The 14,453-nt window shown below is 36.8% G+C and overlaps 1 protein-coding gene across 5 annotated transcripts in view; it reads right to left on the reverse strand.

Moving 5' to 3' along the window:
* The window catches only part of mtss2b (MTSS I-BAR domain containing 2b), a 59,481-nt gene that overhangs the window by 44,304 nt on the left and 724 nt on the right, over nt 1-14,453 (reverse strand). The gene's annotated exons all lie outside the window — the stretch shown is intronic.

Below are 14,453 nucleotides of genomic sequence, written 5' to 3' on the forward strand. Positions count from 1 at the left end.
ACAAATAGTTAATGTAGCATTATTTGTAAGAATGTCCATCTTACTAATCCCAGCAAAGTGGGTGAAAATATTAAACTTTTTTTTCTGGGAATTAACAATATTTAACGCAACACAGAGTGCAGTTGTGTGATCTGCAAACCCGTGGTTTTGCATCTGAGCACCTCTACTCGCAGCCCTCCGCTCACATGACCGTGGGACTCGGTGCACTCACGATGGCCCGAGGGCGATTACAACAGTTGGTAAGAGACGCACGGCGTGGGAATAAGCATCCGCCTCTTTAACACATTGATCTCTCGATAATAGTGTGAGGTTCACACTTCTAAATGGGCCTACTGCTCCCCTCTTGAGTGGAGAATGTCAAGAGCAAGGTTTTTTGTTTTTTTTAGCTATTGTCTTTGAGCTTTCACCTTCTTTCCATCTAATGTTCCTTTCTTAGGATGAAACTTTTCCAATACATTTTGAAAACTTTAATTAAGAAATTAATCAGGTGTAAACCCTGAATTCAAGAATTCCTTATAATCCAGACATGCTATTACATTTTATAACCTTAGGTAGATCCATTTATTTTAACCATCAGTAAAATTCAAAATGGGTGCTTCATGAATCACAAAAAAAACACTCTTTTATTGCAATTAAAAGCGTAGACATAAGTGGCTGTTTTAACTTCTACAGGAGTAGAACAGATCTGTTGCCTCTTGAGCCTTACAGGCATCATGTCACAAAATCAAAAAATTAAGTCATAAATCAAATAAAAGGAAATAAAGAAGTCCAAAAAAAAACTTTATTTAAACTATCTTTGACATGACCAGGTATTGGATTAAAAGTTTGGTGCCAGCACCCAAACATGAATTTCCTTTCCCTTCAATAAAAAAAAAAAAAAATTGTAGTCTCTGATCCCTAATTTAACTAATTACTTTTCTTGATGTCTTTATTTTCAATTTGCAGTAAAAAACAACATTCCGATACTGATATGTATTTGAGTTTTGTTGCAGTCGATCGCATTTTGCAAAGTCAACAATTGTATGTACAGCAAAAAAAAAATAGAAAGATGTCTGCAAAAACGTAATGGTGATGTATTTTGTTATGGGTTTTAATTAATTTTTTTGTATAATTTAACCTCAGAGATAATTCTATGCTTATCAATAGTATAACAGTGTTAAAAAAATAGCCAGATTTTGTTTATTTTTAGATTTGCCGCCGTCCTCTTAGTGACGTAGATGACGATACGGCTAGAGCTACATCGCTAAACTGAAGAGACATCACTATGAAGATGAATATGACAGGTTTTCGGAGCAGACACCGGCGTAAATATCTCAAAAAAACAGTAATTTGTCTACAAAACAACACTATAACAATAATAACATGATGAAATACATCGATTGGGGAAAAGCGCTGTCAAGTGTCAGCGTTAGGGTTCCAACAGCTGGTTGCATTCAGCGTTAAAACGTAGAAGAAGAAGCTGTCGAGTCATTTACGGTAAGTGCGTAGCAAGTAGCAAGTAGGTGCACTGTCTTACAGTGTACTGCAGTGCACGATTTGAGACACAGCACAAGTGAGTAGGCGGAGAAATAAAAAGGCGTCAATTTTTAAGAAAAAAAGGGTAAAATTGTTAACAGTAATTGGTATATTTATAGGATATTATAAAACACCACACAAGGAATTCCACTGTATTTTCCATTACTACTGAATTAAATCAGGGTTAAATTGTCACAGCTCATTGTGTTTGCTTCTGCCCTCGCACTGACCCTGTGTTTAACCCAGCATACATGGTCCCCACTTACACCCCCTCAACTCTCCCTCCAATGATAATCTTTTATCCCTGCCAAAAAGTCACTATTGACTCTTTTTTCCCCCTCGAGTCTCCTTCCACTAATCCTTCATTCCATCTGATTCGTCTCTGGACTCTGGGGTGCAGTCATCAGCCCATTGGCCTAGTTCTCAGAGCACTACCAGTCCAGCCAGTCTCTCCAGCACTGTACGAGGAGCCCCACTCCACTCACTACAGAGGATGAGGAGCTTACTGTCTACACTCGCTCTTTTGTTCCTTTTGTTCTCCACACAGCAAGGCAGAAAACAGAGGAAATCCACCAGGAGAGAAAGATGGGGCGGATTCAGGCAAATACGGCTTAGTTCATTTAAGTCATATCATGAAGTATTGAATTGATTCGGGGAATGGAAGCTCAACAAAAACATCTAATTTGTCTTATATGTTTATGGCGTTCTTTTTTTTAAATCAGAGTTTTGATAACACAATCAAGCAGGACAAGATAGCAGGACCTTTCCACCCAACATGCTCCTGGTGATATTATGGGGGGATGTTATTGATGAGCAATTTGATATTGCTGACATCATTCATTAATTGACATTGACATTTGCCTTTCCTGTCCATATCCAATTACAATCCAAAATATGCCTAAAGGAGGGGTAGGTTATGTTAGAAACATTATTAAGCTACATTTTGGGCAACTCCTATTGATTAAGTGTTTCTTAAACAGATTTTGGACCTCTTTTGAACTCATCAGTATGTGTCTGTTTGTACAAAACTCTCTTTTTATTGAAATATTTACATAGAAAATGTGCTTAAGCCCCGCCCACTTAAAAAACGTACTGGAGATGAAATATTGTTTACCAAAACCAAACACAGTATGCTGTGATTGGTCAAGCATCGAGGTTTGTCTCTGCTTGTTTCAAGTTATGAAAGTTTACTCGTTCATTATTTTAGCAAGAGTATTTTACTATAAACGCCTCATTCGCTGCTTATTTATTATCCAGGGGTGAAACGTTGGAGACGGCAGTGTAAACTGATGTAAAACAGAGAAATGATGCACAATCCTTTCTAATGGAATCAAAATCAAAATGTCAAAATCAGGGTTGTGATTAAGTGGTTCAACTGCTACATATTATCAGGTGGGATTCCCTCTTCGTAATAACTATAACTATAAAGGTTACTAAGTCAGCTTGGTTACCTTCTCACGTTGGCTTCTGGGGTCCAACAGCATTCTTCTTGGGCTCAAAATGACTGCCATGAACTGCTCTGTTTCTGGACTATGCCAAATTTTTAGCCTTATTTGAGCCCTTTTTTGAAAGTGACTATTTTGAAAGTGGCTTGTGAGCTGAGAAGGCCTCCCTCAGTACACATCAAATGTCTTGAATAATTGTGGAACTGTAGTAATCCAGAATCATCAGAGCAGTTATATGATCTAAAAGTAGTGGACGGTTGCAACAATGCTAACACTAAGGTTAACAACATTGTTGTTCAGTATTGGTTCACAAGGTACATGCATACAAGTTGTACATATCATCATATTCTTATTGTATGGTTATTGGGAGAGTGGGAATCGTTGATGTGACGTCACATCTCAGCTCAGATGAAAGTCTTTCAATATGCGTCATTCATACAACAGGTTTGTCACCTCACGACTCAAACGCTTGATCTTACGTATACAGCCACTTGACTATGAATTAGGGCTGCTCACGTGTACCGTAGTTGTGTTCATCACACCACTTTGTGTAAAGAGAGTCTTCGGCAGGACCTGGATTGCTCAGATTGATGTGAGACAGGTGGGTCGAAGCAAAGATTTTGAAACCTACATGAAGCATTGTAAGTCAGTGATAGAACTTTCAATTGTGAAAAAATGAAATTGTTAAAACAGTGATGCAGTGACCAAGAATATAGAGGGAGCAACAGGAGCTGGAAGGCACCCCAACATGTACTTGGTTTGCCCCGAGGTCTTTTTGCAATTGGACATACTCAAACACTTCCTGAGTTCAGGAGCCCTAAAACGCTGCCCAAGTCGCCACAACTGGTTTTACTTAATGTGGGGGAGCAGCAGTTTCACACTGTCCAATGTCACTATAAGTCTTGCCCAAATGATGGGCTCCAGTCCTCTCGACACCCTGAAGAGAAAACCTATTTAGAATAAGATCCCTGGTTTGTTCTTTAGGTCAATATCTCAAATGTGTGACCATATATAATAGCAGGAACATGGATCCACCGGGAAGTTGAGAGCGTCTTCTTTTGTCTCAGTGTATTATCGTCGCCACAAACCAATACAGAGATCGGATCACAGCTTGTTTTGAATCCTTGGTTCAACTGTCCTTCTGTGCCTGTACCTGGGAGGCTAACAATTTAGATTCCCCTTAGGATTGGAACACACTCTCCGGTAACCACCCCTCCTGCCAATCAATCGTCACCTCCCAAGTTGTCCTTGCAGTATTTCGAACTTTCACCAGAGCCTTGACATTTTCTGGGCGGTTCTCATCAATCATGAAATATTAGTGTAATGGTGTAATGACTGCAACTTTTATTTGGTGTGAACTGTTTTGAAAGGTATGCAGGTGGTTGCTGAATTTCATTTTATTGACGAAAACACTGTACAAAGAAATCTTAGGAACCGGTTCCACCTGACTATGTGTATCTCAATACCTCCTATTTATATCTTGGTAAAATCTGGGTATTTTAGTGATATCATTGGATTGCTTTTAAACTTTAAAACTTTTAGCACTGAACGCATTGAGTTGCTCAATTCTAAACGCATCGATACGTGGCAAAAAGAGAAGCATAATAGATAAAACCAATGAAAAATTTATGCAAAAATGTGTGTATACACGTCCTGGTTCTAGAAGAGGGTTTACATTCACAGGGTCAAGTTGTTCGTCTTTTCAGACTGTCCTTGGCCACTGTCCAATGTCAGCTTATATCTTAATCTAATTTAAAGCATCACATGATTTCAATCACGAGACTGAAAGTGAGTACCGATAACCACATTACTGAACGGACGGATCAATAGTGTGACACCGGAGTAATCACGTCGCAGAGAAGACTGTTCGGCATAAAGACATGATTTATAGAGCATGAGGAAAACTCTCTGCTCATTGAAAAGCTTCCTTCTGGAATAAAGAAGCGATTATTGATTCGTCATATCTCATTGTTGCAATGGAGCCTGTTCGCAACGATCAGCGTGTGTTAGAGTGAACAGCTGAGCGTGATGCGAAGGATCTGACAGCTCTGACAATGACTTCAGAGCGAGAGTCCGTCTTGGCAATCTCCCAGCAGCCTCCATGCCTCTCATAACCAGTTGTCCCAATTCATCTCTTACAAGCCCGGAGGCCTCGACGATCTGTGAGACGACAACAATCGCTAATGAGATAGTCCTTTGACCGTCCTGCAGTTCTACCAACACACGGAAAAATTCGTGGAAACTCTGAATACGCCCAGTGGTCACTGTAGAAGAGCATCATTTGTACGATGAGTTGGGGGGGAATTGATTTGTTAAAATACTATGGCATTGTAAAAAAGATTTATTTTTGTATCTCAAAACATTTAATAGCATTAAAACTAATGCACATATTCCCAAACAGTGAAGCAGTATTTTTTGCTTGCTTCAACCGTATTTTTATCACAGGAGGGATTACTTACCAGATCCAAACTCAAAGAATTTCCTCCATCTCAGCAAATGTGTATTGTTTTTCTAAGTTACTTACTACTGGGTGATTGTAATTTCATACACATTATCAATCCATCGTAAGACAAAATAGAAACATCACAGTCTCTCTCATTGGTTGTCACTTTGCAACCCGTTTTTTTGAAAAGTGACATAATTGATGTTTACTGTGTTTGTTTTCGAAGATAAAAACTCTTGTTGTGTCACTTTCTGGTTTCTATCTTCCTGGTTATGTTTAAAACTCCCTCAGTTCTTTGTATGAAACACTGTCTCTGACCCACTGCTGTAAAGCAGCTCGGCGGGCATGTGACATTCAAACACTTGGTGAGTGTGTCGTCCAGACAAAGTCACGCAGTGAGGAACATTGTTAAAATAAGATCTTAAACCAATCATTACAGAAAATATTTGTAAATAACAATATTAACCATGTCAAAATGTTACATATCGCAGCTTGAAATGATAGACTCCGTACTAAGATTGCTAGATCTCCAACCATTTAAAATATATATGCAAAATTGTTTTCTTGATATATAATCATGTACACACTTTCACCTCTATCTTGTACCTTAACTTCAATCGGCCGAAATCTTTCTTAGACATATGAAAATGTACAGACTTTCTGCACTCGCAATTTATAGTTGGTGGAACCCTTCACTAACAATGGCAATAAAAATAATTGTCATTCTGAGGTAGAAGACACTGTTGTACATGGATCATATAGCATGACATGCATCTTACTACCAATTAGCTGGTGGGAAACACAGGTTGAAGTACACAAGAATTGCTTTTGTATGCTTCTTTTATTCCAGCATCCTCATATAGTCACGCATCCCTGTTGGTTGATGGTTGTAAACAACAGAGCTGTGTTAGGCAGTCGTGCAGACCACACAAATGCACTAATGACTTGCGCTCACAGAGCGCCACCAGTTCTGCAGACTGGCCCGAAGTCATCGGACACAATCATCATCTCGGGCTTTTTAATGATAACAATGGACACTGTGAGGATCTGGACCGGTTTACTTCCAGCTCTGCTGCTCCGTTCACCACAGTGTTCTTGTTAAATGAGGATGAATTCAAGCCCCTCATCACTGTTTCCACCTAATGTGTGTGATGGGTTTTCTGGAATGGTAAAAATTGAAATCTAAATTTAGTAGCTAATTAAAAAGGCAATTCAGTCTCAAGTAGAGCAGAAGAGATGACTCTGCAGAAGATTAAGCCGTGGCTGATAAATTGTTTCTTAATCTGAAAAATGTGTGATGTTGCTACAACTCTGGAGATGTGTGTTTACATCTCACTTGCGGCAAATTATGAGTGAAAACAGAGACAGGATATTTCTTTTTAATTTTAGAATAAACTACTACAACTCTTTCTCAACTAGTTAAGTGTATGGTCAAAACTGTAGCACATCAATTTTCTAAGGGGCCCCGTTATATTCTGGGATCGTTGACAGAGGCCGTCGAGTCAAACAAACAAACTGACAAACAGTTTGCTGTAGTAGATGAACATGTAACTCTGTCGGCACTTGCAAGCGAAGCCGTAATTCAATATAATTTTGGCTCTGATAGGGCTCCTCCTGATACGGTACAAGGGAATGTCACTTCTTTATCCCCAAAGATATTCAGACCCAGACTAGGGGTACACTGATACACTGATTGCTAATATAATACGTCAAAATTATATAAATGTATAATTTAAATTTCGATCTGGACTCAACAGGACCTTCTAACTAATGCAACGAGGTGGTTAATTTTACGTTAACGTAAATTGACCTTGTACCAAAAAATTAAGTACGGTATTTTTCGGGATGCTAGCCAAGCTAATACTAGCCTGTCTGGTGTCGAGGCAGACACTGATGTTATCAGAAGGCTAGGCATGCGAACATTAGCCTAGATTCTCTGTTATTTTTACATTTAGTATTTCATATTTATTTAATTATTTTATACCATTCAGTTGTGTTTTTGTTATATTATGTATAAAAAGTTTTATATGTATATTTTGAATTTTGAGTCACTTATACTGTGTGAAATGTAGTACTAGAAAAAAGTGATATTGGCCCATCAGGGTCTCATAAAAGACCATGTATGCCTGATGTTACATAATGGAGCTAGCAAATCAATTAAGTAGCTATGAAACATATGTTATCGTAGCTTGTACAGATTAGAACCCTACCGTTAGCATTAGCAGTGGTTGCAGCAATTTTTTCTTAGCCAACATATCTGTCATTTCTTCTTAACTTCTCAGATTGAAATCAATATTTGGTGTAAATAAATGCGTCTTTTCGTGGCTCCGGAAACTACTTCTCTTCGTATATCTAAGGTGGAACTATTTCTAACTCGCTAAATTAGGTTGAGGTTTATTACAGCTCATCTGTTATGCGCTTCCTGTTGTGCACCATGTTTATTTATGCACCATCATGAGAATTCAAATTACATGGGTGATGCCACATGGAGTCAGGTCACTGCAGACAGAAACATCTGCAGCCCAGCAGAGTTGTCGTGGTTCCAACAATCATCGTCTCTTGCCTTGTGTTGCTTCACTGATCCAATTAGACACAATAACACATGAATTACAGATGTAAGTTAGTTCGAAATCCTGTGTTTTAAATCTGTTGAGTAACCCTCATAACATCAAACAATTTTGACGAAATGCGGGACCTTTTGGAAATAAAACTGTAGTTTTATCTATGGTTATCTTCATCAGTGATGGCAAACGTATTACTGCGATGACGATATGAGCACATTCAATACAGTCAAGGAACTTTTGACAGTTATTTATAACAGTATAGTCCGAAACTTGAGTTTAAAAGTGCGCATTTCAAGTGAGAAGAGGTCTGCAACCCAAAAAATGTTGGGCAGAGAACCAAATTAGCAGCTAAAAATGTTAATAGTTTTATAGCTATAATCTTGAATTAGTTTTTTTGGTTTGTTTATTTTATATAAATGTGGTAGTTTAGAGCCTAATAAATAGCATTGATGTTACAATTATTTATCTTTTGTTGTGTGCTGTTGTTGATATGTTCTATTTTCTTCATGCTCCTTTAAGTTGGTTCAGAAATATCAAAAAATGTAAAAAATAAAACAAAAAAACAAACTTTTCAAAACTATAAATATGCCCCAAAATATGAATGTGAAATTAATTCAATTGTAGAGCTTAAACGTGTGGAAATTCAAATAAATGTTTTACTAGCATCAAAAGCTCAACTAAGCATTCCAGAGTGAAAAATCAAGTTAGCAGTTTTGCGCATATGGATCAAACAGTATCTAAACCTTTCAGGTTGTTTCATTGAATTAGTTTGAGATGAAAATGTAAAAGGCAATTTGTAGGTATTGTCATGAATGTATTTTATATTAACTCACAGGAAAAGGATTTTGTTTTCAAAGCTCCCCCATCATCTTGTTATCCGTAGCCTTTTTTTGAGCAACATTTTGTTTTTTTTCCACTCTAACATCTTCATCATAGTATGAAACAATATTACATCTGTGACGGGACTTAAAAGAGACTCAAGAGCCTCTCAAAGGGAAATTTCTCAAATGAGAAAAGATAAAATATTCACACTTAACCCAAGTGATTCATCTGACAATGTGGCAGAAACTATTCTTTCATTATTCTATATTACAATAAGAGACTCTTTGTTGACACAGATGAAGGATTATAAGATAATTTTTGTTAGTTTTCTTAACATAATAATGTCATGGTATCAAACAACAATCATTTCTCTCAGTCATTCAGACATGATGGTTATTTATACAGTTATGAATGGAGGGAAATTAGACAAACACAGACACAGTGTGTTATCTTGAATGATGGCATATAGTAACCTTTAGACATTTTATTAATTTAATAGACAAAATCGTACAATATACTAAGGTTACATCCGTTAGATGTAAAATGTTGGATTCTATAATTCAATGTGCAAAAGCTTCTATTGAGTTCAATATTTGTAGCTTAATAAAAATATACATTTATGATGATTCTGGTTTCTCAAAAATGACAAAACCCCCAAAGATGGTTTAAGGGATGATGTATTTAGGGGGGGAATCTCTTGAAAGCAGGGATTTTGGGAGGAGCGGCAGTGAAAGAGGGAAGCTGATGGCGACAGAAGAGGAAGAGAAAGTGCTTGGTTAACATTCATGGGTCCACCCTGCTGACACCCCAAAATATTATTCCACATACAAAGATGCAAATGCACCGAAACTCAGTATTCAGTTACTTTTTTGTTGAGAGGGGCAAAGTTGCTGTCTGGGTTAAACCCCAGGAAAAACCCAAAGTAAAGATAAACATGTGAGATTCTGTTTCTGTTTAAGTTGTTGACTACAGCTTAGTGGCAACACTGGATCACGGAACTGTTGCTTGAATCACAATAACGTAAAGTCATTGTTATTATATGTACAAAATGTGAAATATACTTGTTAAATCTAAAATATATGTCCATTTATCTGTGCTTTCTCATTTGAAGCGACTGGTTTCACATCAGACCCGACATATTAAGCAGTGTTTTGGGATTAATCAAATTATAATATTGATTATTATATTATGTTTGTTGGCGCAAATTACAGTCACCAAAACTATTGATGCTGAAACTGTGTATCCAGTTACATAACGTGTAATGGCAATGGAAAACGCAGACAGCAGACACAATCCAATCCCGACAGGTTGGTATATTATGTCTATAATTTACTGTTAAACTGATTAATGACTTCATCTGCATTAATCTTGGCATTTCTCTTATAAACTGTAGCTAGCAGGCAACTATAGTCCATGCTAACTGTGTGTAGCTTACTGCTCCAATAATGTTGGTGGCAGCATACATTATCGGGGTTGAGCTTGTGCGGGAAACAAGGCAAAAGCAATCAAATCAAGAGACCTCGATCCAGACGTATTAAACCAGACGAAAACCAGCGAAAAGGAGGAAAAAGCGATAGCCTGTAAGACACCCACTGATCTTGTCCACAAATTTTGTAGGGGGGAAAGTGAGCTGGGAATTTGTAAGGTTGCGTTTGTGAGCTGTAGATGTTTTTCTTCAAACTGCAAACAGGCTATTTTCCTTAAAGAAAATGTTTTTTGAATAAACATACCTTAAAAAAGATGAAGACTAAAGCTAAGAGAAGTTGACCTGCAACTAAACCTAAGACATTACAGTCAAATCTGATTTGAAAAACAAACTATATTGATATATAGAATCCTGAAGTTTAAGAAATAAAATGATATATATATATATATATATATATATATATATATATATATATATATATACTGTATATAAATACACTTACCAATATTATTAGCTCTTGTTGTACCCCCTACTACCAGGGTAACTCTCGTGCTCAAGCATAGCAAATAGAATCCCTTTATCAATACTGAGTTATGATTCTATCCAAGGAGTCACTTAAATGATTTTGTATTGCTGTATCAGTTTGATGGGTCAGGCTTTCTAACATTGGTCATTGATATTTGTTGTTGTTGGGCTGCAAAATTCATTTCCTTTTGGAATTCAGAGCAACTTGAAAGTAATCCAGGCACTGATGTTGAGGGTCCCGTGGGGATTGTATAGTACCGGAGAGTGGGTTAGGAGTGGCTTCTTTAGATATCTGGAACAAGTTTCAGTGACCCATATATTTGCACAGGTTACACAGGGACAACGTAAACAGCGGCCATTAGAGATGTCGTTGAATAATAGATGAGAACAGAGAACTGTTATGGAGTCGCACACTCTACGTCACCTGCTCTCTGAATCCTGTTGCAGTCGCTGTCGAGATCAAGACAAAAGAAACCGTGTTCTATGATGTTTCGAGATCACGGATTATTACTGTTATTACAGATCTTTACAGTGGCCATGCAAAAGGATAAAGATTTGGTATGTTACGATTTAATAATCTTTAGAGGTCAATTGACTGAATATCAAAATACATTTTCAATCACATTTGGTCACTTTGAGATTTTTCTTTATCGTCAATTTGTGATTTCCAAATCTACCCGACTGGCATCTGACAGCTGACAGATGAAGGAGGACGTGAGGCGATATCTTCTTTTAACAAGAGGAAAAGCACTCTAAATGTTTATAGTCACCACGAAATCACAGAACAAAAGGCAGTGTTTGACTCGGAATCACTTTCATTTTCAATTAGAAGCAGTAGAGTATCACGTTTTACGAATGGAAATTATAAAAAATTCTTTCATCTGAACATGTGTTGGATTAGTATCGCATTCTCCTGCTCCAAGAATCTCACTGTGACAATAGACGTCCGATCTTCTCTCTTCGCGGCACAGTTGAAAGCTCACTGCAGTCGCCAACCTCTGCTAATGCAGATGGTAATAAAAGAAATGCATAGTTTGTAAAAAATAAAAAGCAGCATTTAAAAAAAGTTCATAATCTGTGGTAAACAAAATCCTATATTATCTTTTATCTTAAGTTGTTTTGGTATTGACCTCATTTAGGAACAGTTTGGGTTTAACTCTAATGTGAGCTTTAAGATATTCAAGTTCTTTAGATTACTGGAGACAAATGAACAGATTTTGAATATGTTGCACTTTTATCTCTAGAACTGCTCTCTGCACTGATTTGCAATAAACGGAAAAAACAAAACTTCTTATGTACAATACGTTTTTAAACTTGAGATGTAATTGGGCATACACTCTTGTCATAACACCTCAAGAAACACCCTTGTCATTCAATTGTTTGCTTATCAGAAGAAGATAGCAAAGTTGTATTTCATATAATTTATAAAATACTATTAACTTATTTAATGAAGATAAATACAAAGTTGAGTGTCATATCAATCTGTTTATGTGTAGTTATTAAATTCGATTAACAATGAAATCCATACTATGAGACCAACAAGAAGAATTCATGTTTTGTCAAAAACTCTCAAAATAAAATAACCAACTAAATTCAGATTTGTAGTTTCTAGCATATTTTTAAAGATAAGGTTTAGTGTGAATTTGCAAAAAAAGTATAATGCTGTCATTCAACATTATTTTGGAGCCACATAACTAACTCAGTGATTGTTTTGATGATTACTTTTATAGTCAAAATGTTGATTTAGCTGGAGCCAGTTTAAAATATGTAACATTAAGATGGATCAGTGTATTGTCAATCAGTATCATGGTTCCCTCATTTTTTTTCAAATATTTTAAAAAACTATATTTAATTGTTTCTTCCTTACTAACATTTTAATACAGATTTGTTTTCAAGGTAGGTTACATATACAGTATATATTTGTTTTACAAGAATATTTTTAAACGTATTATTTCCTCTATTATATGTAAACATTTTAACTTTTAAAATGTTACTATGTCACAGAAGCAGGATAGCAGATTTTAAATCACTGTATTTTGGAGTGTTAATATAATATAGAAATAAAGCAGGGCTAGTCTCTACTAGTTAAGTTTAAAGGGCCACTAATGTAAAACACCCAAATCTCCTGACTCACTCACATGTTTCAAATGTTAAAATCTTTCTCTCCAAGATGCAGTAAGTCCCTCATCATGACAATGTTCTGAACTTACTACTTTAAAAAGTTACCCATCTTCTCAGATCTCAGCGAACGAGAGGTTACAAGAGCAGAGTCCATTATGATGTAATCAGGGTCAACCAGAAAGCTGTAATCACGCCCCACTTTATTTATACAACAAGTCCCTTGGAGGTGGAGACTATTAGGATTGATGACTCGTGATGACAAACCTCGGTGCTTCATCAATCATAGCAGAGTGGGCATGGTTACAGTAAACAAGATTTTATCTTCAGATAAACAAAGTCTTTTTTAGAGGCGGAGCTTGAGCACATTTTCTAATGTAAATATTGCAGTTAAAAGAGAGTTTTGTACAAAAAGACATATACTGAGTATAATAGAAGTCCAACATCTATTAAAAGTCACTTAGTTGCTTTTTAAGCTTGTCAACTCAAATCTCTTTGCTGACCATTAACCAATAAGAAACATTATCGGTCCATATAAATTGTGAATTATTTTTCTCAGGTGATAAAATGAAAAGGTGTATTAGGGCCACTCAAATCAATTTGATTTTATTTTAGTATGGGATTTATGCTCAACTCCATAAAAACCTTATCATGAGGATAAAGTCGTATATAAATATCACCACAAGCTCAACCACAGTGTTAGCTCACCTTAATTGCTTAATAAATGTATTTTAAAGTATACGACTTCAATCTCGTAATAAAATATATTACATTTAAATTTAATTTCCTACGACTTTAATCTCATCTTTTTTTTAATGATTATTCATTTAGTGGCACTGACAGGTTATACAAAGATGCTTATAATACAAAGTATACCCGCATTGCACATTGCAAATGTTGACATAAGAAATGAACTTATCACACCCATTTGTCAGTCTTAATCAATTTTCACAGTATCTTTCGTCTTGCTTATTATATTGCTTTAAGCAACAACAAAAAATTTAACGTGTTCTTCTCAATTGTTTAAGGACATTATTTGTTATGTTTTTTCAATAGTTTTCCAACCCTAATATGTACGATTTATCTTTGAATTCCACTTTATATTTCGGAGAAAAAAAATCATAACAATTCATCTCATTCTGTCTCTTTATCTGACAGTTTTCATTTCATCTGAATCGGTGATCAATTAGACATGGGTGTGTTCTGGACAACACTCGTGAGTCTGCAGACTTTAAGCTCAAGGTCTCCCTGACGGAACATCCAGGCATGAGAGACAGGAAACAGACAGACAAACAAGAAGATAGACGGACAGAAGGGGACGAGGAGGGAGGGGTGTCATGGGGTGTCATGTATTGGGGTGGTGGGGGGGGGGGGGGCACAGAGTCTGAAGGCTGCACGTCTTCACACGCCTTCATGTATTCCTGCCGGAATCCGACTGACAGGAAATCAATGACGCTGCACTCTCCTGGAGAAAGGAGGTGCAGCACATGCAGCAGTCATGTCTGAGCTGCAGATTCACTCCAGTCACAATACGACACAGATAAAGAGCAGACACTGAGCCCGGCGCAGGGAAATATTTGTGCCATGGAACCCCT

The sequence above is a fragment of the Callionymus lyra genome, chromosome 2, assembly GCF_982586985.1.
Source record: "Callionymus lyra chromosome 2, fCalLyr1.hap1.1, whole genome shotgun sequence".
NCBI lineage: Eukaryota > Metazoa > Chordata > Actinopteri > Syngnathiformes > Callionymidae > Callionymus > Callionymus lyra.